At 36.3% G+C, this 26,281-nt stretch overlaps 1 long non-coding RNA gene across 2 annotated transcripts; it reads right to left on the bottom strand.

The window, feature by feature from the left end:
* Window positions 1-24,916, bottom strand: LOC136292521 (uncharacterized). 2 transcript variants are annotated; one of them, XR_010721916.1, is made up of 4 exons: window positions 24,852-24,916; window positions 24,585-24,739; window positions 9,805-9,885; window positions 1-2,195 (listed from the first exon to the last, which is right to left on the bottom strand). It is a non-coding gene; the product is annotated as an uncharacterized lncRNA (long non-coding RNA). The 2 variants fall into 2 exon arrangements; XR_010721915.1 differs by lacking the exon at window positions 24,852-24,916 and having other exon boundaries at window positions 24,585-24,797.
* Window positions 24,917-26,281: the final 1,365 nt, after the last annotated feature.

The following is a 26,281-nucleotide window of genomic DNA, read 5'->3' on the forward strand; positions in this document are numbered from 1 at the left end:
AGAAAATTAGGATTCCTTTTATTGTGAATCAAATATTTTCTGCTGTGTCTTTAAAAGAATGTTTAAGAGATTATGATAGTGCATATATTTATGTAATTTATGCATACAAAGTCAAAGAGGAAATCAGGTTTTGCTTGGATAATTTTACTAGCCTTTTTAACATTGGTGTTTTCCATCTAATTTGAGTTTGAAATACATCACTGTGGCATATCATATCATACCATATCACATCATATCATATCATATCATATCATATCATATCATATCATATCATATCATATCATATCATATCATCATATTGTCAATTAGCTCATCAAACTGTCCTGTATGGTCTGGGATTCAAAAGCTTGAATGTGTGCATCATGAGAAACAGTATAAGCAGAATTCCAACTCAGAGACAGAAAAAGTGGTATTTAAGAGAAGCAAAACTGCCAAGACATCCTGAAAGCAGCAGCTACTGCCACTATTTTTCTTTTGCAGAAAAAAAGATCCTGTTGATTTGTCCCAGTTTCACAGTTTTATGGCTTGAACCACTTCTGTTTATGAAAGACTAGAAATGCCTTTGGATCAAGTTCAAACAAGGCAGCTGACTAACAACCCCTTCTGTTAGTTGACATGGGTTCTCTATGAAATACCGTTTTTTGGTACGATTGCATTTTTGTTAATTTCACATTTTATGAGAAACATTCACTAGGGAAAGACATAGCAAAAGCCTGCCCCTGGGTAAGATAAAGGCTGTGGGAAAATTAATCACCTGGATCTGCCACATGGTTATCTAGAGACTACAGTTGTGACCCATATATGTGTTACTATTTTTAAGGCTCCAAAGAGCAGATGGTATTGGTTGACAGTCAGCAAAGACAAGTAAATGTGTTTACTGTTGCAAGGTTATGGAGGTGAATTCAAAAACAAAGGATTTAGAAGTGATAAAAAGTACAGAAAATAGTTGGAATGGTAATAAAGTTGCTTCCTTCCAGGGGCAATATCTTTTTTTTATTGTGTCTGATTGCAAATTAAGGTGAAAAAAATTAACTCCAGGCATAAAAAAATATTCAATCCTTACCTCACTGGCTTCCAGAACAAAACCCCTTAGTCTTTGATTTTAGATTTGACTTTTTTTCCCTGCTGGTTGCCATACAAAGAGATATAGCTCAATAAAATGAAAGATCCAGTGCAGTGTGGTTCATATTATTGGCCTGAAGGAATTCTTAGTCAGGTTAATGGATTTGATGGTTTTCCCACCATTGATTTTTAAGATGATTGTTTTTTATTAATAGGTAAGAAAATAATAGTTAATCTTAAAATTATGGAAAACTTATTGTGAGGTTGCAGGAATTGATAATGATAACAACACATTCAGGGAAACCAAATTATTCCTGTCTTCAGTCCTGTAAATGCTAATGTGAGGCAAACCTATTGACTTGAAATTAAATGTTTTGATGTACACCTGTGTCCAGAAAAAAAGAGTTACTTTTTGTTTGTTTGGTTTTTTTTGCTCTTATGAAAGATTTCATTACATGAAGCATCAATACACCTCAGGTGTTTCTTTTTTAAAAACTGTATGTGAAATATCCAAGAGCCTAAAGCTCATGGATAAGAGCATCTTGTCCTCTGGAGAGTATAAGATCTGATTTTTAAAGTTAGCCAAGTCATTTGTCACATAAAAAGCATACTGGCCAACAGTAATTGCTTCCACAAGTTTGAATCTTAAATCACGACATGTGGATTGAAAATTTACAGTGGAATTTGCACAACAACTCATTTTAATGCAGCACTCTGTACTTTAATGCTGTTATAATTTGGTTTTGTGCTCTAAATGGGCTCAGAGACATTTTTCACTTTTTTTGAAAGTCAATAGATGATAACAGAAGACCTAACAATTTTACAGTGTATAGCTATAAAATAGCATTCATCTCCCAGTTGCACTGAATTTCAGTATTCAGCTCCTCTTACAATAGTGCATTAAACTGGGTGGCTAAAGATGGAGTGAAACTGAATCAAAGTTATGCCTCAGGCAACCATAAGCCCTTGTTACACAGTCCTAATATATGGTGAAAGTTCTAGAGTGGCATTATGTTTTGACAAAAAAAAAAAAATCCCTTCTCAGCAATTTCATTAGTCATAATGATCCAGATCCAGTGCATTTCTTTGGGGTAAACGAGCAGAAAGACCAGTTTGGGAATGTGCATCAGATTCTGTAGGAAACAAAGAAAAAGGGAGAGAGATCAGAACACAGCAATGACTGTTGAATTTTTCATGCTTATAATGCATTATCTCAAGCTGGTACTGCTGCTAATGGCTGTATAAGGCCTCTGACTGGACACTTACATTAATTTTAGAGCTCTTCTATTGTTTTGCTTGAAGCAAAATTTGACATCAACACTATGTTTCACCTTAGATTGAACTTAGTGGGGAAACAACATGAAAGTAAATTAAAATCACGGCTTATTTCTCATCACTTTTGCAATAGCATCTTTTTACTTTACACAAAAAGCTGTCTAAAACCTTTGGAAGAGATTTCCAAGAGGAAACCTGTTTTTTTAACTTCCTTTCCCTGACTCTGAGATGCACCCAAGGCAACATATTACAAGTTTAGACAATATCCAAAAATAATTAGATCCACTGTTTGTCTTCAGTGTGTTTTTACACTGATGGGATTATCTGCTGTGTGTTAGGCTGAGCCTGCACAAGCATAACTGAATAGAAGGGGAGGCATATTGAGATAAGAGAGGGAGCTGCATGTTCTGAGTCTGAAATTATCACATATGTGTAAAGCATTTTCCTGTTGCAAAAATACAGCTGTCAAAATAGATTCACAGGTAGCATGTTAACTGGGTACTGCGGGACAGGAAGAAAGGGCAGAGGTTGAACAAAACCAGAAAGGTTTGGCCTCCAGATTTGGCTAAAATGAGAGGTAACCTGAATTAGTGCCCAGAATTCAAACTAAAGCAGAAGTGAACTTGTCAAAGGCTTCAAAAAATGTTTCCTATTTTCTTGTTCCTCTGCACTTCCTAGTAGTATTTGGTTCTCTGAGTCAAGGGCCAAGGTAAAATTCAAAGTGCTGGTCTTGCATTCTTGTACATACACTGGCTCAAAGAGCAGAAGAAATCTTGCATGAAGTCTGCTCTCATGGAATTGCTAGGTAAATACTGCAGTTAATTAAATTAGTTTGAATAAGAACCAGAAAATTCATCAAAATCAAGCCCGGTTTTCCCCGTAATTAGACATAAACCCGTTCCTCTCATCTTTCTAAAACTCCCAAAATTTCACAATAACTTGAGCAACTATGAGTGTCAGAGGTTTCAAACTGGTATGGACCAAGATTAAGGGACTCTCTTTCTTTCCTTCTCTATTTTTCTTAAAGGTATTACATGAAAGAGAACAATCATGTGGCATTTGTACAAACAGTACAAACAAAAGCCTTGGGACTACTCAAAATGCATAAACTTAAGCATATGTGCAAAGCTTTGCTGGATTGCGCCCAAAGGGCGCATCTATAAAGAGCCACAAGTATAAAATACTGAAATTACTTCCACATGTGATATTTAGGTCATTATGTACGGCATTTCAAAGAAAAAGAAGGAGCTTTTTCTGTTATTTGTGTCTATTTATAGACTTTGCCCAAGATTTGAAAGAACTCTTTGTGAACTATTGTTAATTGACTATTGCTTATCTGTTATTTCAGGACCAGAATGATAAAAATAGTAAGGAGGGAAATGCTAAGTAATTAAATACCTTCTTTTGTGATATGAAACAATCCACTAACTTTAAAAATTAGAGGAAAATTTGATCTACAGTGATATTTTGAAAGAACATTCTTTCGTAATTTTAAGGCCTTGGATTTACATACTTGCATATTGAACTTTCTGTCATAAACAGCATTCACTATCTGTGTGACTGTGAGTTATTTGCTTTCCTACCAAGAACAAAGAAATAGTTTAATTTGTCGCATCTTCTTTTTCAACATTTATAATGTCTTATTAATTTAGAAACATTTTCATTTCTAGACACTTTACTTCTGGATACAATGGTAAGGTAGATCTCAATCTCTGTCCACATTGTTCAGCAGTACAGAATTAATGCACGTTACTTATGGGGAACTTTAAGCAAAGCCACACAATTTCTAATAAATTTCTCTTATTTCATGTGATTCATAAAATTGAATATAATTCATAAAATTGAAAATAACAATAAATTAAGAATAAGAAAATAATTTATAAAATATACTAATCTCTCTTTAGGAGAGTTCAATGTAATAATCCCTATGTAGGTTTTCTGCACTGCTTAACAACCCCTCCCACCAGGTAAAAAACTTCTGGAGGGACCTTAGTAAACTTGCCCAGAGGAATGTTCTAAGAGTATTCCATTTATACGTCAAGTTGACTGTAATTTTCCAAGTTTACAGATTTCAATAAAAATTTCAGTACTAGAAAATGCATCGTCATCTGCAGTCTGTTCAAGATAGGAATACAACTGTGATGAAATACATAGGAAATGTAAAGAAAATTATTGTGTATTAACTCACATATAGACAAAATTAAGGCTGTAACAAATACAGTAAGCTTCCATAAGCAAAATAGACAATGAACTTCCTACTTCACTCCATATGCATTACTACAATTAAAAATAGGAGATCTTCACTTGAGAAGACGCTGCAAATTATGGACTGTTTTCTTTCTTAAAGGGCAGAGATGGGAGACAAGCTTATCTGAAGGATGAGTATTATGCATGAAACTTATAACTACCATGAAAAGAATGAGACATACAGTTTGGTATGTGGAGATTTAAAAAACTTACACAGTAGAAAGAGACTGAATTATATGCAAGAAGATTCATAAATCTACATATATTTTTGGAAGACAGTGAATGATTATATACTGAGCTCTGGAAAGTGATCCTTTCTAAGGTATGCATGAGAGTTGTCTTTAGTGAAAAAAATGGAAAGGGCTTTATCACCCACAAAGAAGATACTAAGCCTCAGCAGTTGTAGCTTGTTCAGGTCAAATGCACAAGTAACTAAGCAAAGGATTTAAGAAGAGAGTAAGCAAATAGAAAAATGTATCACATTAAAAACACCTGATTACATCTTACACAAACTGAACAAAAGGAGTTCAAGAATTATATCTTCTGTGTAACTAGGAAGCTAGGTTTACTGTATTTTCACAGGTTTAGAATGTATGATTCCTTTTTTTTTATATTCTTCTATTGGATGATAATAGTAATAGTGCTGGAAATAAACCCTAAAACTCTACTCCTGCCGTTGCTACAAAGTTATTTCAGCAGCTGCTGGTAGTGGTGTTTAGTGCATCTTCTATCACTGCCCCATTTGTGTCCACTTTCCATTCTTTCCTCTCCTCGGCAAGTATGCAATCATTTAACAAAGAAGCCGATTTTTGCTAACACTAGCTTCTTTTCTTGCAAACTCTGTCTTTAGCAGTATGAATACTGTGTTTTTGTAAATTTGCTGTTAAATATAAAACATACACCCATTAAAATAAACAGAAGATACTGATGCTGCACAGTAGTCCTCTGAATCTTCAGTGATAATTGATGCATATAGTTTTCTTCTCAGTATTTTGTATTTTAGTCTACAACAGAAAAATCATGCAGAGGTGCTGCTTGCCTTTCATCTGCCCTTATTTTTGGGAACCAGGGCCACAGTTTTGATGCTGTGTGGGAAATCAAATTGCAACTGCATCAGCTTTGTTGTATGTGTACAGGGCACATCCAGGTTAATGAATGAAAATGCAGAGGCAGAAAAAAGCATTCTTTATGAAGAGCATGGCTGAGTGGAGCAGAGTAGATAAAGCAAACTTCATGCCTAACTGGACTTCTCAGGTGGTATAAAATACATTTTGTGGTTGCTACACATCTTTTTAAAACAATTGGGCAAACAGGACTGAGAAGAATTGTATGTACTTGCAAGTTTTTGCACTATCTTCTACAGGGAGAATCATGTAAGCTTTGGGTTTGACCTTGATGTTGAGACTGGTCCTTGAGAAACTGGCCTTTTATGTCATCCTATAAATCCTGTTAAAAATAGTCTAAATGCTGTGTGTATGTCTCCGCTACAGGACAGATGGCTATGTGTAAACAAAGCAAATTGCACTTGATGTGTAGACATGCCCACTTTACTGTCTTTTTTTCCTAGAGAGAAGTGATCCAAATAGTGATACTTCCCAGGATAAAAGCAAAAATATTAACTGCTTGCAAGTGCAGAGATATGTATCCCCATTCTTTAACTAAACCAATGAGTACTGGTTCATTCAGAGAACCATTCAGATAGACTGCCTTCATGCTTGATTACCCCATTTTGGGAGGTATATTGCATAATTTAATGTACAACTTAATTGTTTAAATGTGATTTTCAGCAATGAGAATGAATCAAAATTTTATAATTTTTTTTAATAAAATTTGGTGGTTTACATTTTTATTTATAAAATATGGTTTACATAATGTTTTTAATTTTCTGGGTTCTATAAATAGAACTTCTATTATAAATAGATCTGTTTTATGCATATGTAATGTCTACATTTAATTCTCAGGTTTTGACAACAATAAAGTCTAAAAAACACTTAGAATTTCCTTTTATTCATAACCCCCATTTTTCAGAAATATTCTTGCAACAGGTATTTTTACATGAGACAGAGATTAATTAAATGATACCAATTGTAAAGGCTTTGTTGCCTTTTGTTTTTTCACATTAATAGTGAGTAACACTGATTGATGGAGCTTGGGGTTGCGTTAAATCACAGCCAACTCTTAATCACTTCTTCTTTCTTTGAAATACAGGATAAACAAAGCATTCTGAACCACTTCTATCAGACAGCTGTTCATAATCTTCTCTTACAATGCAAAGGTGAGGGAGTATGGTGTCACAGAAGAATGCTGAGTCATCAACAAACAAAAAACCAGAAGAAAATTCCAACCCACCAACTAAACCCATAATGCTTGGTTAATATTTAGCTTCTTATAACTAAACATTTGAAGTTTACTTTATCTTTTAATTTTATTAAGTAGAAACTCTTGTTCCTGCATTCCTCCTAAGAACAGCAGAAATTGTAATAATTTTCTTTACCTGTCGTTTAACCTGCAATGAAATGCTGTTTAGTATTTTTCTCACAAAGCTGTTCACAAAGTTCAAACCAACAAGAAAAACTGTGCAGTTGAAGGTGGAAATTGCAACTCTTTAAAGAAAGAAAAAAGAGGACGAGAAGACAGGTAGACAACTGTTCTTTAGCTTTATTGTAGCTTGATGGTTTCTCCAGTGTACTAGCTGTGTGAAGTAGTGGGAGAATGGAAAATGATTAGAACAGAATCATGGCTCTGCATAAATTTATATCCTAGGACTTGTATGAAATCCCATTAAAATTAAGAAGACCAAGAACCCTTAGAACCTCAGAAATCAGCTTGTGTTTGGCTTACTACAGCTGAGTATAATGATCTTCTTGACATTTGATGACTTCTAAGTCGATTGTCTGCTTACCTAAGTTATAAGTTGTGGATAAAATTATGTCATAGATAAAGCAGAAGAAGATCAACTGTTCTGCCCTCTAACAGTGTTTAGACTAATTAGCAATCAAATTGTAGAGCTGAAGAAAAACTGGTATGTCCCTCTTCCTTGCAAAAATGACTATCTACAGTTAAGGGAATCTCATTCACACGAAAAATGGGCATCAACCATGTCTCTCTAGTTTTAGAATTACACTCAAAGTTCTAATTCCTCATTCTTTCTAAATGCATCACCTACCTGTACTTTTCATGGCAATTTTGAGGATTGCTATGTGTATTTTCAATTGTTTGGTGAAGGTAAGAACACATGCTTTTTATGCTTGCTTGGAAAAACATTTTGGACCAAGGAATTGCAACAAAGGGATAGGATATTTTTAACTTAATGTAAGAGTAAAGCATTACCACCTTGAAAAGAACTCTACTTCAGTAGCAGCTGAATGGTATTTTTAAATGGCATCTTAAACTAAATAGTATCTTTGAGTTAGAGAGAATGTCTTTCTTCTATTTTGTTTCTCATAAGGTTTGTAGTAGTATAAACATTTGTGACAGAATTAAAGCAGTGTCTTATGTTGATATAATTGAAAGTGTTGTCCTTCCTAATCTAAAGTCTTGAAGCTGTTCAGAATATACATGACTTGCAGGGCAAGTATGTAAAAGTTAGACTGAAATTAGTTTCAAGTCTCATTAAATTCAAGAAATGTAGACAAACAGGAAAATCTTTATTTTGTGATTCAAACAGGAAAATCTTTATTTTGTGATTCATAGCTTAACTCAAACTTAGGTGCTGCTTTTAGCATTCTTAAATATAGCAGAAAGAAGTTAAAAATAGAGTTTTGTACTTCAGGATGCCCTTTTTTATTCTGCTCTAATTGTGACTTCTTATAACAATTTTTGATTTTTTTTGAATGCTTAATTTGTGGGCAAGTGGACTGTTTGTGCGTAATATGGAATAAATACTATAGAAGTTCTGCAGAAGTGTGAAAAAAATCAATATATCTAATTTAAGGCAGAGAGGTACTGCATACAGACCGAACAGATATTCATCAAAAATCACATAGGATTTTAAAGTCAACATGTTCCCATAGATCTGAGCATTTGAGAACTCTCTATGGCCTTAAAATGACGAATGGTTATGTATTCCTGTTGGATCACTTCTAAATAAGTAATATCCCATAACCCTTATATTAAATGTGTAGGCTTCACAGATGCTCTCTTCAAATCAACTGATTATCGATCTGTACATGACATCACTCTAAAAGATGATCTTGGCTTGCAGCACTCATACATAAATAAATACAAGAAGAGACTTGGGTTCCTCTGGTTCCAACAGTGGTATTCAGAACTACTCTAATCTTTTTTAGTACAATTTTTTTTGTCATTTCCAAAATTACATAATTTCATCTCTGTTTCAGCTTACATCCCCATACTATCTTGTTACCATTACTCACCTAAAAAACTAAGGTCTTATTCAATGTTACCCTTATACCTGTGTAAACAAATATACTTCAATATTCAAGCTTGAAATTCAAAACCATACCTCTTGCTTACTAATACATCACCATTTTCCTCTTTTACCTTTTATAAGTCACTAGAAATGGTGATTCAAAATATCGGTTATATGGTTTTACTTGTATTATTGTGTTGCACCTTGGGACATTTATGTAAAATGGATGCTCCTTGGCTGAAATATATTCTTTTCCCCCTTCTTAATTCGGCTTACTTTCACTGTCAGAGGAAGGTTTTACTTTTACCTTTGTAGTAAAAGGATGATTTATTGGACTGAACAAAAACCTTACATCTATAAATACCTGAATCTCAGTGATATTTGAATTCCAGAACATAACAGAATTATCAAAAGGAAAGTTTTTAAATACATTCAACATATGTTTTAATGGAAAAGTTGCCTTTTTTTAAAAGAAAATGTTTATCAAATAACACTGAGTGTTGCAATGGATCTTTTACCATGTTGCCTCTGGTGTTTTAACACTTGTTGAGTCAACTGGTATTAATATAACATTAGGACAATTTCCCCTCCTGAGAGGAAATCTAGCTAAACAAAACAATGTTTAATGTTTCATATGATATTTATTTAACTAAAATGGCTGATTAGATGTTAAACAGAACAGAGGTTAATGATCTTTGCTATTGGTATTATAGAAATTAAGAAATAATAAAATAGGGTTAATGATGTATCCCATTATTGTTATTGTGGAGAATAAACACATGCTGTTGTCCGCTGCACTGAAAAATTGGCCCCAAGCTGAAATTAGCAAAATTATATTATTGTCTCACCTTATGCTGTAATTAATTACTCATGACTGTACTTTTCTTCAGTGTGGATTCTATGTGTTTTAGCTGGATCTTCACCATTGTCTGTAAAAAATGGAGGAAATAAACTCGTTTCTGATTTAATCCAACCAGTATATTAAAGCTGTTATTTATTGTGTAAATAAAAAATAGGAGACTTCATAGGATGAAAGGTGAATTTTAGGTAGAGAATTATCTGAATTTGTTCCTCATCTTGTCTTTTCATTTTCCCTTTTGTTTTGAATATCTATATTACAGCAAAGTGTCCACTGGGAATTAAAAAAGAAATCAGCTGGTGACATAAAACTATTTATTATTGGTTTTAAAGAAATGATAACAACCTGTTTTCATAAAATAATTTTTTGTAAGTTTTGGACCTTGTATTTTGTTTTATCAATCTCAGTTTTTATTAACAATCTTTTTTAAGTTTATACTTAAAAGTACTTAACTTTACTAGCAAAATTAATCAAAAAAGCAAAAACACTTAAATTATCTTACATATACTTCAGGTCTGTTAAAACCAAGCTTTATGTATATGGATTATGTAACTATCTTGTGGAATTTTCAGTGGAGGCATTTTGAGGTAAAGATATTCTCAGAAAGACAAAGTAGAAAAAAAGAGAGATTGTTTACTTTTGATTTTTTACAAGTTTTCTAATACTTTTATACAGAAAGAATGCCAGCTGAAAAGAAGAAATTATGTGGGAAAAAAAGACTATAAAACACATTTTAATGGAAGACTAATTTTTAAAGCATATATATTACATGCTGTAAATTCTTTTTTTCCACTGAGTATACACACATGTGTAAGCATAATTCTCTATTTTGAACAGCCAAATTTTTGCTGAATCCCTCATTTGTGATTGCTGCCAGGCAGATTAAATTCTAGTTCCATCTAATCTCAGCCCTAAAGGAGCATGGAGGCTGTTCAGGAAAGACTGCTGCATTATCCTCTGGGTAGCATATGGATTTCTATTGCCACTTGTCATTCATCGTGTATTTATTTTAAGAATATCTTTTAGAATTTGCTGGCACAGGGAGTCCTGACCATTGGGATGTCTATACCACATTACAGTACAAAAAAAAGAAGAGGAGAGGAGAGGAGAGGAGAGGAGAGGAGAGGAGAGGAGAGGAGAGGAGAGGAGAGGAGAGGAGAGGAGAGGAGAGGAGAGGAGAGGAGAGGAGAGGAGAGGAGAGGAGAGGAGAGGAGAGGAGAGGAGAGGAGAGGAGAGGAGAGGGGAGGGGAGGGGAGGGGAGGGGAGGGGAGGGGAGGGGAGGGGAGGGGAGGGGAGGGGAGGGGAGGGGAGGGGAGGGGAGGGGAGGGGAGGGGAGGGGAGGGGAGGGGAGGGGAGGGGAGGGGAGGGGAGGGGAGGGGAGGGGAGAGGGGAGGGGAGGGGAGGGGAGAGGGGAGGGGAGGGGAGGGGAGAGGGGAGGGGAGGGGAGGGGAGGGGAGGGGAGGGGAGGGGAGGGGAGGGGAGGGGAGGGGAGGGGAGGGGAGGGAGGGGAGGGGAGGGGAGGGGAGGGGAGGGGAGGGGAGGGGAGGGGAGGGGAGGGGAGGGGAGGGGAGGGGAGGGGAAGGGAAGGGAAGGGAAGGGAAGGGAAGGGAAGGGAAGGGAAGGGAAGGGAAGGGAAGGGAAGGGAAGGGAAGGGAAGGGAAGGGAAGGGAAGGGAAGGGAAGGGAAGGGAAGGGAAGGGAAGGGAAGAGAAGAGAAGAGAAGAGAAGAGAAGAGAAGAGAAGAGAAGAGAAGAGAAGAGAAGAGAAGAGAAGAGAAGAGAAGAGAAGAGAAGAGAAGAGAAGAGAAGAGAAGAGAAGAGAAGAGAAGAGAAGAGAAGAGAAGAGAAGAGAAAAAAAAGCATAATATTACTGAAAGTATGGATACATCTGCAGTACAAGCAAACAGAGCAAATATACATCTTACAATTGTTAGCTTTAACTATGAAATCATCTGCTGGCAAAATTCCCTGTTTTGATTTGTTTTTCCTTGCATAAGGTAATGGCACACCAAACACCAACTAGGATAGCAAGGAGCAGACTGAACTGTTCTTATTTCCTTTGCACTGCACCTGCCTCTCTGGATGGTCCTAGAAACAGGAATGGGACTCCAGATAAAGGAAGATGCCCTGAATATAAATAAAGACTACACTATCAGTAATTGTTTTGATATCAAGCCAAATGCTCGACTTGTGATGTTTGACGATACTGTTCACTCTTTTTGATCTGTGAAAGACAATTTTCTAACCAAATATTTGCATTTATTTGATTAATGGATGCTTGCAAAATCCATATTTTGTTAACTGTTTTTCTCTGTTGCATACCATCTATTTAAGTCTGTTTTTTCCTAGGCAATTCATGAATAATTTTTCTGGCTACCACATGCATTGTGCAGTTAGTCTCCCTCACCTGTTCAAGAATATGAGGGGTATAATGTCCTAGGGATGATGCTAGCAAAAGAAGAGTGATTAATAAATTAACATAACACACATTATAGCACTGGAGAGGAACCACTCCAGATTTTTTGCACTTAGTTAAATTTATTATATGAAAAATAGCTTTCAAGTGACTTTGTTAACATCTCTTGCTCTTATACAATCAGAATTTTTAACATCTATTTTGTCATTTGTGTTAGAGATATAGTTTCAATAAGATTTAAGAAATTATTTGAAATGTGTCAGATCTTGCCTTGTCTTGAATAAGCATATTTTCCAGCAGGTGTTTACTACTTTCCAATAATTAGTCTTTTATCCAGTTGTGTCAATAATACTGAGAAAACTCTGCAATCTGTAAAAGACTCTGGGCACTCACACTGTTAATCTTTCATTTGCAAATCTTGACAAAAGTGAGTTGACAATTTTATGACCTTAATGGTGATTCTGAATGAACAGATACACCCATAAAAAACACATCCTTTGGAGAAACACTTATTTTACATGTACAGCAATAATTTAATTTTTTTTATTTTAATTTTTTCCATGTTGATGTGTGCTGTATGAGCAGAACAGATAAAAGCAGAGAAAATTATTGAATGGACAGCAAAAACATATATTTAGCTAGGTCTAAGGACTTCAAACTTCAGTATTCTCATCATGTAACTCACCAGTTTAAGCTTACTCTTTCACTGTCATGCTGGTAAGGTACTTATAGCATCCATGCAGCTATTTCTGTATATTTCTGTACAGTCTGCTTTGCTTAAGCAGACATGAGATATGTCTGCTTCTTACTTCATCTGCATATTATCTGTAGCAACAGGCTCCTCAGTTCAATGAGGCATTTTGAAATTATGACAGCACAAGTTGTGTCAATAAGAAAATGTCCTAATTTTTTATTTGCACTTTTATTTCTTATGGAATATTTTTTAAAACATGTGTCATGCTTCAATTTATAAAACTGTCCCCTTTTGCTTTTATTTCAACCTCAGTGAAGATATTTCTTGGGTAAGGGTGGTCTTAAGCATTTGTTAGGTGTTGTTTTGACTCACCAGCCATAATGTTTTGCACCTGACGTAGAGTTATGCAAATGTATGCATTATAGACACTTTTAGAAGAAGCTGTCAGTTACGATGTAAGCTGAATTATTTCTTCCATAAATGGACTGTTAGGATATTTTGTATGTAGGAACAAAACTAGAAAGAACATTTTATGAGTGAAGGAAGAGCAGTAACTCAGACTATCAAACAGAAGATATTATGTAATCATTATTTACATTTTATTTCCTTCCTTGTAACCAGTCTTTTTGTAAATATTTATTTTCCTGCTAATTGTTCAATTTTTTCCTTCCATCATTAGAATAATATTATTGACACGATAGGTTAGTGTTTCCACAGATGTAACAAATAAGCTTAAAAGAAATTGGTAACATGAGCGGAATCAAGAAGCCTTATGTTGAGCAGTACATTTGGTTAGACAGTGAATCCATATTTCTGACTCAGCCACTGTATGCCAGCATGTTGGTCTGTTGAGTGGAGACGTAAAATGTCCAACTACAAGCAGCTTCTCTTGCAAAATGTAAAGGTGTTAGGGATTAAACCTTTCAAGTCAGAGATTTATTCTCCTATATGCCTAAAAGCCTTAGCTCATAGGCTACTTTTGTTGTTTTCTAGTTTTCCATTATCAGCTACAATCTTAACATCTTTGACCTTCCACATTTCACCATTAAATGCCAGATAACTTGTTTCATAGGCTAATTTTTCTTTTTCAGTTTTCCACTTATGTCAACATCTACGACATTGCAGCACTTTAACTTCTCCAGTGGAGCATGGTGTCAAAAAGAAAAAAATTCTACAGCCACGTTCACAACAGTGAACTTCCCAGGTCATCTAGCAATGTGTTCTCTCTAAACAATTTGGATTATAATCTATTGTTACTTTTTCTGGGAAAGAGCTAGTAATTGATACAATGCCACTTAGGCTATAAACTCTTCTAAATCAAACAAAGAATTGTAATGTGTGTATTTTCTAAGAATTAAATATGCTAATTCCTTGTATGCATTTCAAATTTGTCACCCTATAGATAATATGTTATGCAGAGGCATATGGAAAAAGTGGGGAGGGGGTAAAAAAAATCTATCCTCTAGCAGCTGAGAAAACAGGAAACAATGAAGGGAAGTGCTGGTTTAAGGTGCATGGATCTCACCTTATCCATATCCATTTCCAAAGCGTTGATGCTTTAAAATGTATTTAATCTTCTCTTCATTATGCTTCCAAACTGAGAAGATAGAGAGTCTCAGTCTAAAGCTTTGGAGTGAGGGAATTCTTCTTCTGTCCTCTGACAGTGGACAAAAGATCATCAAATGCCAACAGAGAAGCATAAAAACACTGAGTCTGAAGTTGGGCGTACACTGCCTGCATGTTAAGAGGGGCTTGTAGTGTACTTATTGAGTTCACATTCAACAGGCTCACAGCATGCAGGTGTGAAGGGTGGTCCCCAGTTTCTAAGTTAAACATCTGGTGTCATCTGAGATGTTCTGAGGTACCTGGGATATTCACGTGGAGACAGAACATGTGCTGCAAGACATATGGAAATATTGACTGCTTCTGGAGTGGTGGCTGGAGGCAAGGTTAATACCACAGAATATCTAAAATGGTAGAGATCTATTCAACAGCTACAGCCACATGCCTTAGCCGAGGCAGTAGACCCCTTTATGTATTTCCTCCTTATTTCTTTTAACCAAGCCTGGTTAGAAAGGCTGTGTACCACAGTAACTGGAAAAAAAATTAAAATAAATATATTTCTACATTATAAATTCAATCTCTAATGAAGTGCTATTTATTGTTTTTCAGATCCATTTATTTTGCTGTATTTCTTGGTACTTGTGCACTTTTCAGGAAATTCCAGTGAGCCAGTACTACTGAGAAACAACAAATCATAGAACAGGGACAGGAGTGAGCCATGGCAAACCATCCAAATTTAGGTTCTTGCTCTAACTTGCAGTTTGAAGTCCAAGTTTGAAGGAGAAGATGTCCTGTTTTCCTGTGTTTACGTGCAGGGGAGACTAATCTTGTGTTGAGACATGAGCAAAAATAGCAGAACCCTTGTACCCTGTTCTTCCCTTAGTCCTCCAATAACACATGCATTGTTCACTTTATAGTGCAGTGTCACAATTCTCTCCTGGCTTCTGCATCTTGCTAGAAAGATATTCCCACAGGAAACTGGAGAAATCCTGCAACACTACCCTGAGAATGATAGGTGTGCTATAGTGAGGGCTCAGAAGATAGAGATTAATGAGAAGGAAGCAAAATGTCAGCAAATCTCTGCCAGAACATCTATGCTATCTACAGGAGGAAGTGAATGATGGGGAAGAGGGATAAAATGCATTTATTTTTTGCTGGAAGAAAGGCCAGAGATGACCTTATCCTAGGTTACTAGGATGTGTTAAAAAATGAGACATCCATAGCTCTCAAAGATTAAAAGTTCACTTTTTTTTTTTTTTTTAAACTGTTGATGCAGAAAATAATAAAGCTTTTGAAGAGGCCTAATGCAGCAAAAAATATTAGCAAAGGACATGACATCAGAAGAATTTAAAATTTATTTTGGGGAGGCAAGGAAATATAACCTGATATTGGATGAAGGAGCAGGAAGATTTAGACAAAATTTGCCAATGTATGCCACTTTCTATCCAAAATATTTACCAGATGAACTTAGAGTACTTTCTAGATGTTAGTGACACTGATTAATAAGCTATATTTTGCTTATTTTACAATGAATAAATATAGACTTATATTCTAAACATATAAAAGAGATTTACATGTAAATACTTATCTTTCCTCATCAAATAAGTCCCAAGCAATTCTAACAAGCTAGTGTAAAAATATGTCATCTGGCAGTATCACACAATATGCTGAAAGATGGTAAAATTGATATGGTTTATTCATTAAGAAAATGAATGGCAATTATCGACTGTATGTACTGCATCAAGTAAAGCTGAAAACTAAATTAAAAACGAATAGATTAACTCATAATGATAACATCTTCACAGATAAACTGAATTCTACATTTTGAGACATTCTTTGGATCATTCTAAGTCTGGAGCTTGCCATCATTTCAACTCAAACAGTAATTTTGGAAACTGCTATGTATTATTGTAAGGTGTATTTTTAACCTGGGGTCACTACAAGGTAAAGACAAGGAGTAGTACACAAGCTGACCTGCCACAGGAATTCCAGATAAAACCCCAGAAGTTGAGTCAGACATAATCACAAGATCTGGAATCTGCAATAACAAACTGTTCATATATCTACCTGTCAGTCGTCTTCCTCTAAGGGAGGGACACAAGGTCACTAAAATGGCCACTTTCCATCCCTTGTTTTTACTGGACATATGGTGGGTAAATGGAGAATCAAATATTCACAGGAAAATACTTAGAAGACTAAATGGTTTCATTTCAAAAGGTTGTTAGTTAGCTTTTTTTGTCCTTTTTTGCAAGTTCCCATAAAAAGTAATAAGCTAATCAAGGAAGTACATTTAGTACTCAAGAGTATTTCCACTCTCAATAGTATTTCCAAGTCTAATTAAAGGAATATGTTTCAATTACATAAATCAGGTATTAATTTTTTTAATAAATTGAAACGAGAATGTGTGGAAGAAAAGACAGAATCACAAAAATGGAAGATGGATCACTGAGATCAGTAGAACAGTTCTGCCTGGAACAGTACAATACATATCATCAAGTGTATGCCATGTACAAGCAGTACCACTACTATCCCAGTACTATTCTCTTACACATTTAAACAAGTATCTGAAATTCCTGGATCCAAAAATATTTTGGTTTAGGATACTTTAACACAGTCATGTCTGTGGCTATTCCAGTAATAAGAGAGGTAACATTTATTGTCTAATAACAATGGTGAAATGGATGGGTAATGTTAGGTAGTGATGTCACAATGCCAAACTCCCAGACTTTGTTATTTTCAGTTTTCTGAAATGGTTGAATGCTGAAATGGTTAGAATTAGACATCTTTATCTCTGCTGGATAATTTGAAAGAGAAAGTTTATTTGTATATTCCAGGTATGTTGTGCAGCAATACTTCTGGGCAAACTGAGGAACAGAAATTATTGTACTGCTTTGCCTGTGCTCCCACCCCTCACACAATCTCGATATTTTGCAGCCTTGTATTTATTTATTTATTTATCAGTGCCACAGCTGGCTTTTCTCATTTAGGAAAGTGCTATTCTCATTTTTCAGGGGCAGGGAGGGAACTGTGGGATACCCAGGTTCACACAGGACGTCAGTGCAAAAACAGGCACTGGACCTCTATTCTCCTGAGCCACAGCATTGGCACTCTGACAACTGAACCCAACTTCCTCCTCTTGGAGCCTGGACAGGACACAGAAATGTATTCATCTGGCAAAGGGGGAGGGAAACCCCAGTATCCCTTCCTTATTTTATTTTGGAGGGGACAGTTGCAGTTCTCATGCAGGGCAAGGTTATATAAACTTGGTAACAAGCAATCACATGTTTTTCAGCATTTCCTGAAGTTTGTAAGGGGTGAATTCCAGACAGAGCACAGAATGCTACCATGCAAAAAGTCATACAAATGCTTTTACCAAAGTATATAATAAATGTTAATCATAATTCATTTTTGGTCACTGTGCATCTCTATGTACTATAATTTACCTTCATATGCATCTAGTATATCTCTAAAGGTAAAAGAAGCAACATGAATAGCGTATGTTTAATAAAAAGGTTTTCTTCCTTTTCTCTTTTTTTTAGCCTAGTTTTATAAAAATACATTAGAAAACATATCTAGAAGCTTTTTATAGTTGAGAGAAAGACCCATTGTTTAGAATGACTTAATGATCATACTATTTATAAAACAGAATTTGTTTTCCTGAACTTCTGAGAAATGTGTCTTCCTGGTTAATTTTTTGTGTTTGAAATATATATTGCTGTTGTACCAAAATAGAGTATGGTAGTAATATTTTATCATACTTATCAGTGTCAGTATTTTTTCTTGCTAGTTCTGTTACAGCATTGTCTACAAAACAAGGAGACCATAGGTTCTTTGTGGGAAAATATATATTTTTCTTGTATACAGGGTGTGGGTCTCTATTACTTTTGTAGACATTACACATTTTCATGATTTAAAAACTTGCATTAGTTTCCTGCATTTGAAGAAAGATGCAGAACATTCTAAGAATTATAATTGACTTCAGGTTTCCTATGAACCTGATAACTCTGGTTTTACAACCCAAGGTATATCTTGGCAGTTCTTTGTGTTTCTTGCTTCAAACCAAATTGATTGGATGCTGACGTGTATTTTTCTGAAGTAGATTGTGCAGTGTGCTTTGCAATGAGCTGAATTTAAGTAGCAGTTGATAGTAAATGTTGAAATAGCAAAAGTAACAATGTAGAAAATTATTATTTTCCTATCTAAGTTTGTCAGTCCTATAATGATCTTAAAGCAGAAAATATTTTTCTTTTGGAAGTGCACTGTGTGTATCACAGCAGATGGTGGAACTAAGGGGCAAAACCGATACACACTTAAAGTCTTATAGTCATCTCTGTCTTGATTTAGTTATTATACATATACAATTTCTCATAAAGAAGATGATTTTGGAAGGCAGGAAATGGAGATAGGAAAAATTTTAAGACAATTGCAAAAGAAAAATAATTTGATAATCTGCATGATTTTTTAAATTCCACTTTGTTTTATTAAGTACAGAAAATTCCATATTAAAGCCATATTTGTTGTATGTAGGAGGAAAGTGGATAGAAGAAATTCTGAAGAATTGCACAGGGAAAGGAAGGGAATTTTAGAAAACTCAAAGAGTGGTGAGAGAGGGGGAGTTATAAACTGAAGATTACTTTTAAAATTAACATTTTCTTCTTTGTGGAAAACAGAGGCAACAGTTTTCTCACTTAAATTTAGCCCTGGTCACTGTAGTTACAGCCTGATCTTTCAGTTGTAAGCATGTGTCTTGAATGGAAGAAACTTCTAAGTCAGCATGAAAAGCATAGTATACCAAAGTACAATTTCCCATTGTGGAGAGCATACATTACATTCATCCTTCAATCAGAACCAATAAATCCAAGAGAGAAACCAGAAAAGCATCAACCTTCCACTGTTGTGCATTTTTTACAGCATTTTCATCAGTGTGGGGGATTTTTCACAGCTGCTGATAAATGATACTGACCAGTTAAGATTATGTGTAATTTTTGAATTTACATTTTGAGTATTCTCACAATGAATTAAATGCTGTCACTTTCACACACACTTTCACACTATTACATGTCATCCTACATATCATTAACTTTTCATTTTGGTCCACTTCAGAAAACGGTGCTTGTCTGGTGTCACTAAAACAAATGTGGCCGTGTAAATATGACAGAAACATTTTCTTCACAGAGAACACTCTCAGACTTTTATAATTTACAAGTCACTTCTTAAAACTCTGACAAAACCAAACATTTCTGTGATGATATCCACTTATGTTCAGTTCATACCATGAAACCAGAAGTTAGTATCTGCCCAACTGGACCATAAAGAATTTTTCAGTAGAGTGCTATCCAGTCTCTTTGAAAGTTCATTTTGTTCATAAATCCTTCATAATAATACTGATTTAGAGAACCTGGAGGTAAATACCACCATCACCAAGGAAATCATATGAAGAAAGTTACCCATCTTTTTCATACATTTTAGCCTTATCCTTAAATGCAAATTACTTATTTTGATTGTGCTAGACCTTCTTCCTTGTGATTCTTCTATCAGAGATATTTGAGGACTCTTTTTTTTTTTTTTTAAGTGGAAGACAGGAAAATTACCAGGAAATCCTAATCTTCAAACTCCTTCAGATCTTTCTTGGTCTTAATGCACTTATACATACTTTCACAGTCAAGTCAGTAGATTTGAATTATTATACTCGTGGATAGAAACCAATACCAGCAATCTATGTGCCAACAAAGTATAACAGTACCTACAGTCATCTAAACATATTGTGTTTTACTAAACCATAACAAATTAAATGGGAAGAAATTATGGATCCTTACAACTGCTTTCTGTCATAACAACACAGTGTACTGAGCCCTGTAGTTTCTGGTAAGTAATGTCACAGAATTGGCTTCCTCACTAAATATTGGATGTAGGAGAAACACAAGCATGGAAAAATAACATCACCTAGCATCACCTGGTATATTCTTTGGTCCATCAGTCATTTTTTCTGAAAGATGAAATCTGCTGGTCCTTACCATGTTGCACTATGCAGAGTGACTGCAATAGCCTCCGTCTCTTTAGCATCACTTAAAAACAAATTCTTATTGGCATTCTGGTCCTGAACAGGTCAGAAGTCATTAAATGTAGTCAAGCAACTGCACGTAGCTATCCCATACTTCATGTATTCAGTGTGTTGGTAGGTCTATCCATGTATCCAATTTATGCAACTGTAATATGAATGAATATAATTCTTCATGCATCATCAATAGCAATCTCATAGGTTAGCACAACCCACAGGTTAGAATAAATTAAGTGATAACTTCCCTTATGAGATGGGAACAAGGTGGATTTCTGGAATTCTGGAAGAACATTACTTTTCTAAATGGTTAAAGCTGATTTTTTTTTCCACATTGAAAATATAGAGATATGGAGGTAAGAGAATGTGCTGTCATCAATTTGGAGGGTAGTAGTAAGTCTATTATTAAAATTTTGTTCAGGAAGAAATTTTATGCTTTAATGTAATTACTGGTAGTTAAACAAAGAACCATCCACTGTATTTATGAACACTGTGAAAAGTGGGATCAAGTTTTCTGGAACTCCATTTATAATGACTTTGTTGAACTCAGGTTAAATATGAGAGAGGCCCATCTCAGAGAGAACGCACACCACAGAACAAAAGGGATCAATTTTTTCGTCTACTGTTTGAATTTCATCCTTTCTTCTTTCATCTGTTTTCATCTTATGGAAGCGATTATAAGTGCTAATGAGACATTTGATCTTGCTTCAGGCAGTCATTTTCTGGTTAACACAACAGAGGTATCGAGCATCTATTTTGGTATTATAGGAAGTCAGCAGGCTGGGGTCACATATTCTTTTCTCTTATACCTACCTAGCTGAAGCAATCCTTTTTCTGGTACCTGAAATACTTACTGTACTATTTTATTTTTATGTCTTCAGCTCTTATATGAACTCCTCATCACTAATTTATGTCAGGAAAAGATTTAACTCTTACAGGTGTTTCCAATTTAGATACCAGTCAGAAGTATTTGAAACTTTTTTGGCAGGGCAGGGAGCTAATTCTAGTCATGTTAAAAATTATAGATGTATTATTTAGTTCAAGCAACAAGTGGTGACTGATAAGCAGAAGTAGCATTTGAATCTGGGATCCAATGAGTACAGTTCAATAAATTGGGGCATCATTCTAAAGAGAACAATACTGTTTGAAAACATGATTTCTTTCGTGTTGACTTAATTCTTCAGAAACCATAACCAAATCTGGCAGTTTTGAGCCATTCTTTTCATCAGTCTTATTTATCAAAGAAAGCCAGAGAATGCTTTTGGGCCTGTGTTCCTCAAGTGCTGATCATTGTGCGTATTGACAGCACTTGCTTGTGCTACATGGTACACCCAGTGGAACTGGGAATACTACTGAAATTTAAAGCAAGCACCCTTGAGAAGACCCAAGGTATGTGTACCAGGCAAACCCCAAATATTTCATCCATTAGGATGAATTTTTTTTTTGAGGAAAGAACCCTTGTTAGTCATTACTGTTCTTTCATTACGGTACAATCAGTTTCTCACTGCTAACTTGAATGTGGACCTCCTCTAGTGCCTACTTTCCATAAATGAAAACTGGTGCCAATTAGCCATTTATAGGAGACATACTTGTGATACCTCTTCAAGAAATAAACACATGAGAACGCCTAATTAGTGGACATACTTTCCTATAATCCACCTGTTCTAGGTAATACCAGTAACTTGTATAAACACTCTTGCTCTGAGACTTACAGCAAATGCTGCTAAGTATGTCTGTATATGCATAGGCTGGCAGTCAATGAAATGTGTTCCGAGGTCTTACTACAAAGCAGAATAGTATTTGAACATACCTATTGAGTAGGCAGAAACAAGTTCATGAGATGTCTTCATTTTCTCATACATAATATTGGAGAAACTCTGAATTTACCTTAAAAATAGTTTTTACTATAGAACACTCAGAGCATTCAAAAATCAGAAAGAAAGAAAAAAAAAACAAACCCACTGGGCTTTGTTTTTGATATGTGGAGAAAGGAGAATAGGCCTAGAGAGAAAAGAATAATTATCTCATGCTAAATCTTTAAAAGCTGGTGGTTTGTCCAGCATTTTCCAGGGTTTCTTTTCCCCCAAGTCTGCAATTTAAAAATCACCAAATATTGGTCAATTCCTCATTTGGGAGCACCTTTTTAAGCACGGGATTTTTAAAAACCCAATTTTAATTCTGTGACTGAACACTGTTGTTTAATTGAATGACTGTGATCTTTAAAATCAGGCTTCCAATGTAATATATTATCCTTATATGATGAACCATTATAGTTACTCGATGAGTATTTCAAGTTACAAAACTTCAAAGAAACTTTAGATTGAAAAAATTAATTCTGATGTAAAGACACTTTGAAATTCTTTCAAACTTTTCAAAGATCTCTAATATTATCAATATTTCATTAAAAACATCTGCTAGGAAACATAATATTCCTGAAATAGAAAAACAAAGCAAATGTAAAGAACATCAAAGCATGTTAATAAAGCTGAAATGAAAATGTACAGAAATCCTGTTTTTCTGATAATCATGCAGGAGCATGTAAAACAGAGGAGTAGAATGAAGAGCCACCTAGTGTATTCTTATTATTCTTAACTTTACCTTTATTTAGTCCTACACAAATTAGTAAAGACACATTAGTAAAGATACCTAATGTTAGCTCCAGTAAAAACTGTCAATCCTACAAAAAACTTATGCCTTTAGGTAACAATTAGGTGAATTTTTACTCAGAATGTAACTGCTAAACACAGCTTTTGAAAACTGTTTTCAGGATCTAGACTCAAATTAGCAAATCATTAAGTTTTAAAGTGTTTTTTGAATATGTTAGATTTTATTAAGTCTACTTAGAGGAGTGTTAGGGAGGAGACAACATGTATTCTTTAAACTGGACAAGTTTCTCACACATGCTGTCATATTTAGAATATTGTTTCCTGACATAGCACTTTTTTGCTCCCTCAGAATATGACTACACATTTCAGTAGTCTTCAAATTCACAGGCACATGTCAGTTTCACCAGCTGCTCATTAGTTTGTTTATTTTAAAGAAGGTAGGGAAATGTGGAAAGCTTGTTTCTTATCGAGTGAATCAAGTGTGCACTGTGAAGGTAATAATGAGGAAACATAATGGGTTAAGAGAACTCCCACACTTAATTCCTTCCTGGTAGATGAGCTCCTTCACAAGAGTGTGATCCTTGTAATGTACACATTTATAGCACTGTTTCATATTTTAAAAGAGCTGTGATTCATTGTATGGAGGTGGAGAGAACTGAGCTTTTGCATGTTAACAATTTTAGATGAAGAAAAAACCCCTTTTTTCCTTGCCTTTGCATTTTTGGTAGAACTTTATGAAACAGAGTTTTAAGCATGATGGTTAATTTTATATCAATTTGATGCTGCCACCAGTTACTTTCTACTTCTGCAGGCTGCTTACTCTGTCACCGAGTATTAGATGTATTACCCACAGAGCAGTAATTACATTTGACACATAATTATTATGGTTTTGATGACAAGAAGGCCTTTTCTTTTCCTGCTTTCATAACATATACTCCTGAAAGTGCTGGCTGGATGAATACAGTTAGTTTAAAAGCACTTGGATTTAAATTGAACCCTGGGACAAAGAAAGAAATGAAAAGAAAGAGCGAGCACATTTGAAAATTCCAGATGATCTCACACAGTCGATTTTGAAAAGGAAAGAAAGCCTTTAAGTGTTGTTAATGCAAAAGGAGAAAGAGCTGCCGGGCTGCAGCCATGCCAGATCCCCAACAGGAAAGGAGTGCTTTTAAAGTTAATAAACTGAAGGTTTGGAAAAAAACGGAGGCTCCTGGCAAGGCCATATAAACTACACAAATGAGTTTCTAATCTTGCCACATGGGCATTTTTCCAACTCTGTACTCTGAGTCACCCCCAGCTGCAGGCCTGGATGAGCAGTTTAATAATCCTTAGCCCTTTTTTTCCTTAAATGATCAGCATCAGAGTATCATGTTTCTGGAGCCTGGAGGCTGTGTGGTATTCAAATAGGGTGAGTTCTTGAAATTCCTCCAAACCTACCTGCAGCTGCCTCTGCCTCTCTGCTGAGGTTAGAAAAAGTGGACTTGAAAACTTTGTAATTTGCCATCATCTTCTTTCTCCCTCATCTCCTCTTGATTTCTCACAGTGTGCATGGGGCAAAGCCAGGCTGGGAGGATGCAAAGTGTTCTTCCCATCTGCTTTAAAAAAAGACAAGTTAACAAGGCATGGATGGGGTAATGTCAGTGCTAGGAATCCTTCTCTGGGAATTGAGTGGCTGTGAAGGAAACATGAGCAGTAAAAAATGACCTGACTTCCTCCTTGGATCCAAGAACTGAGCATCAGCATCAGGGAAGCTTGATGTAAAGGGTATCCCTCCTACTGATGTGAGGTCTTCAATCAGTGCCGAGACAATGATAATCAAATTAACGTACTATAAAGCAGCTCTAATTTTAGCCTGGTTTGTTATTGTAAGAGTTCGTAGGGAAGGGCAAAGGGGGAGGTGAAGGCTGCTACAAATGACTAATGCTGCATTTCAGCCTCCTAAGCCATATTTAGTGATGTGGGATATAAACATAAGCTCTCAGTACAATTTTTTTCCCTATTTGACTTCTGTTTCCTTTCTTCTGTTCCCTCTCTTAAAGACAGCTGCTGATAGACAGGGATTTATGGCTGGTGCAGTGTGGCAGGCGCGCCCAGCTCCCCCTGGGGCCGATGCCGGCATTTTGCGGCTGTCTGGGGCATTCCCATGCCTGGCCTTGGGGCATTCCCATGCCTGGCCTGGCCTGCCACAGCTCCTCCGTGAGCCGGCTGAGCGGCCCCGGCCCCGGCCCCGGCCCCGGCCCCGGCCCCGGCCCCGGCCCCGGCCCCGGCCCCGGCCCCGGCCCCGGCCCCGGCCCCGGCCCCGGCCCCGGCCCCGGCCCCGGCCCCGGCCCCGGCCCCGGCCCCGGCCCCGGCCCCGGCCCCGGCCCCGGCCCCGGCCGTGTCAGCGGCGGGCCGGCAGCGCGAAGCTCGTCCCGGGACTGGGCTGCCCCCACCCACACTGCTCGGGATCTGCTTGAACTACCGGCACGCCGAGCCCGGAGCCCGTTCAGTGTCACCAGGATGTCGCGGTTGCCCCTCTTTGCCAGTTTTGGCCATTGGATTTGCTTGGGAGTTAAAGTTTGCATTCGTTATCTGCGTGAGGTGGCTTTTGTGTACCTCCATGGCATTCTGTAAATGCTGGATTCTTTTTCTGCAGCGAGTCCACACATACACATTAAACTGCAATTCTCTGGGGCTGTCAGAATTGCAGACCAGCCTGAGGCATGGCAATATGATAAAGTTTTCAGGCCCTGTTTAGTTAAGGCTGAAAATCTGGGACCCAGCCAATCTATACCACTCAGGGCTCTTTTCACAGTCCAAAATGATTTGGCTTAAACATTTCCAACTGTGATGAGGTCTCATTTCAGTGATTATACAGTCATTCACTTTTCCACATCAACATCAAAGTCATTAACAACTGAGTATTATTGCATTGGCTGGAATTCAGTTAAGGACTAGAGGGATGTTGCTCTTTATTAAGATAAATCATTGCCTTGGTTATGTCACCCATGAAATAATCAATTTACTGTGTTGGTTAATTTCCTCCCTCTTTGATCTGTGAATTAAATTCAGCAGATCATTGTTCCACACAACTGCAGTGGAAAGGATGCTTTAAAATAAATGCACATTTTCTAGTGGTACAAGTCTGGTAACTG

The sequence above is a fragment of the Chamaea fasciata genome, unplaced genomic scaffold (genome assembly GCF_029207755.1).
Source record: "Chamaea fasciata isolate MVZ Bird 193981 ecotype frontalis unplaced genomic scaffold, bChaFas1.0.hap1 SCAF_7, whole genome shotgun sequence".
NCBI classification, from domain to species: Eukaryota; Metazoa; Chordata; class Aves; order Passeriformes; family Sylviidae; genus Chamaea; species Chamaea fasciata.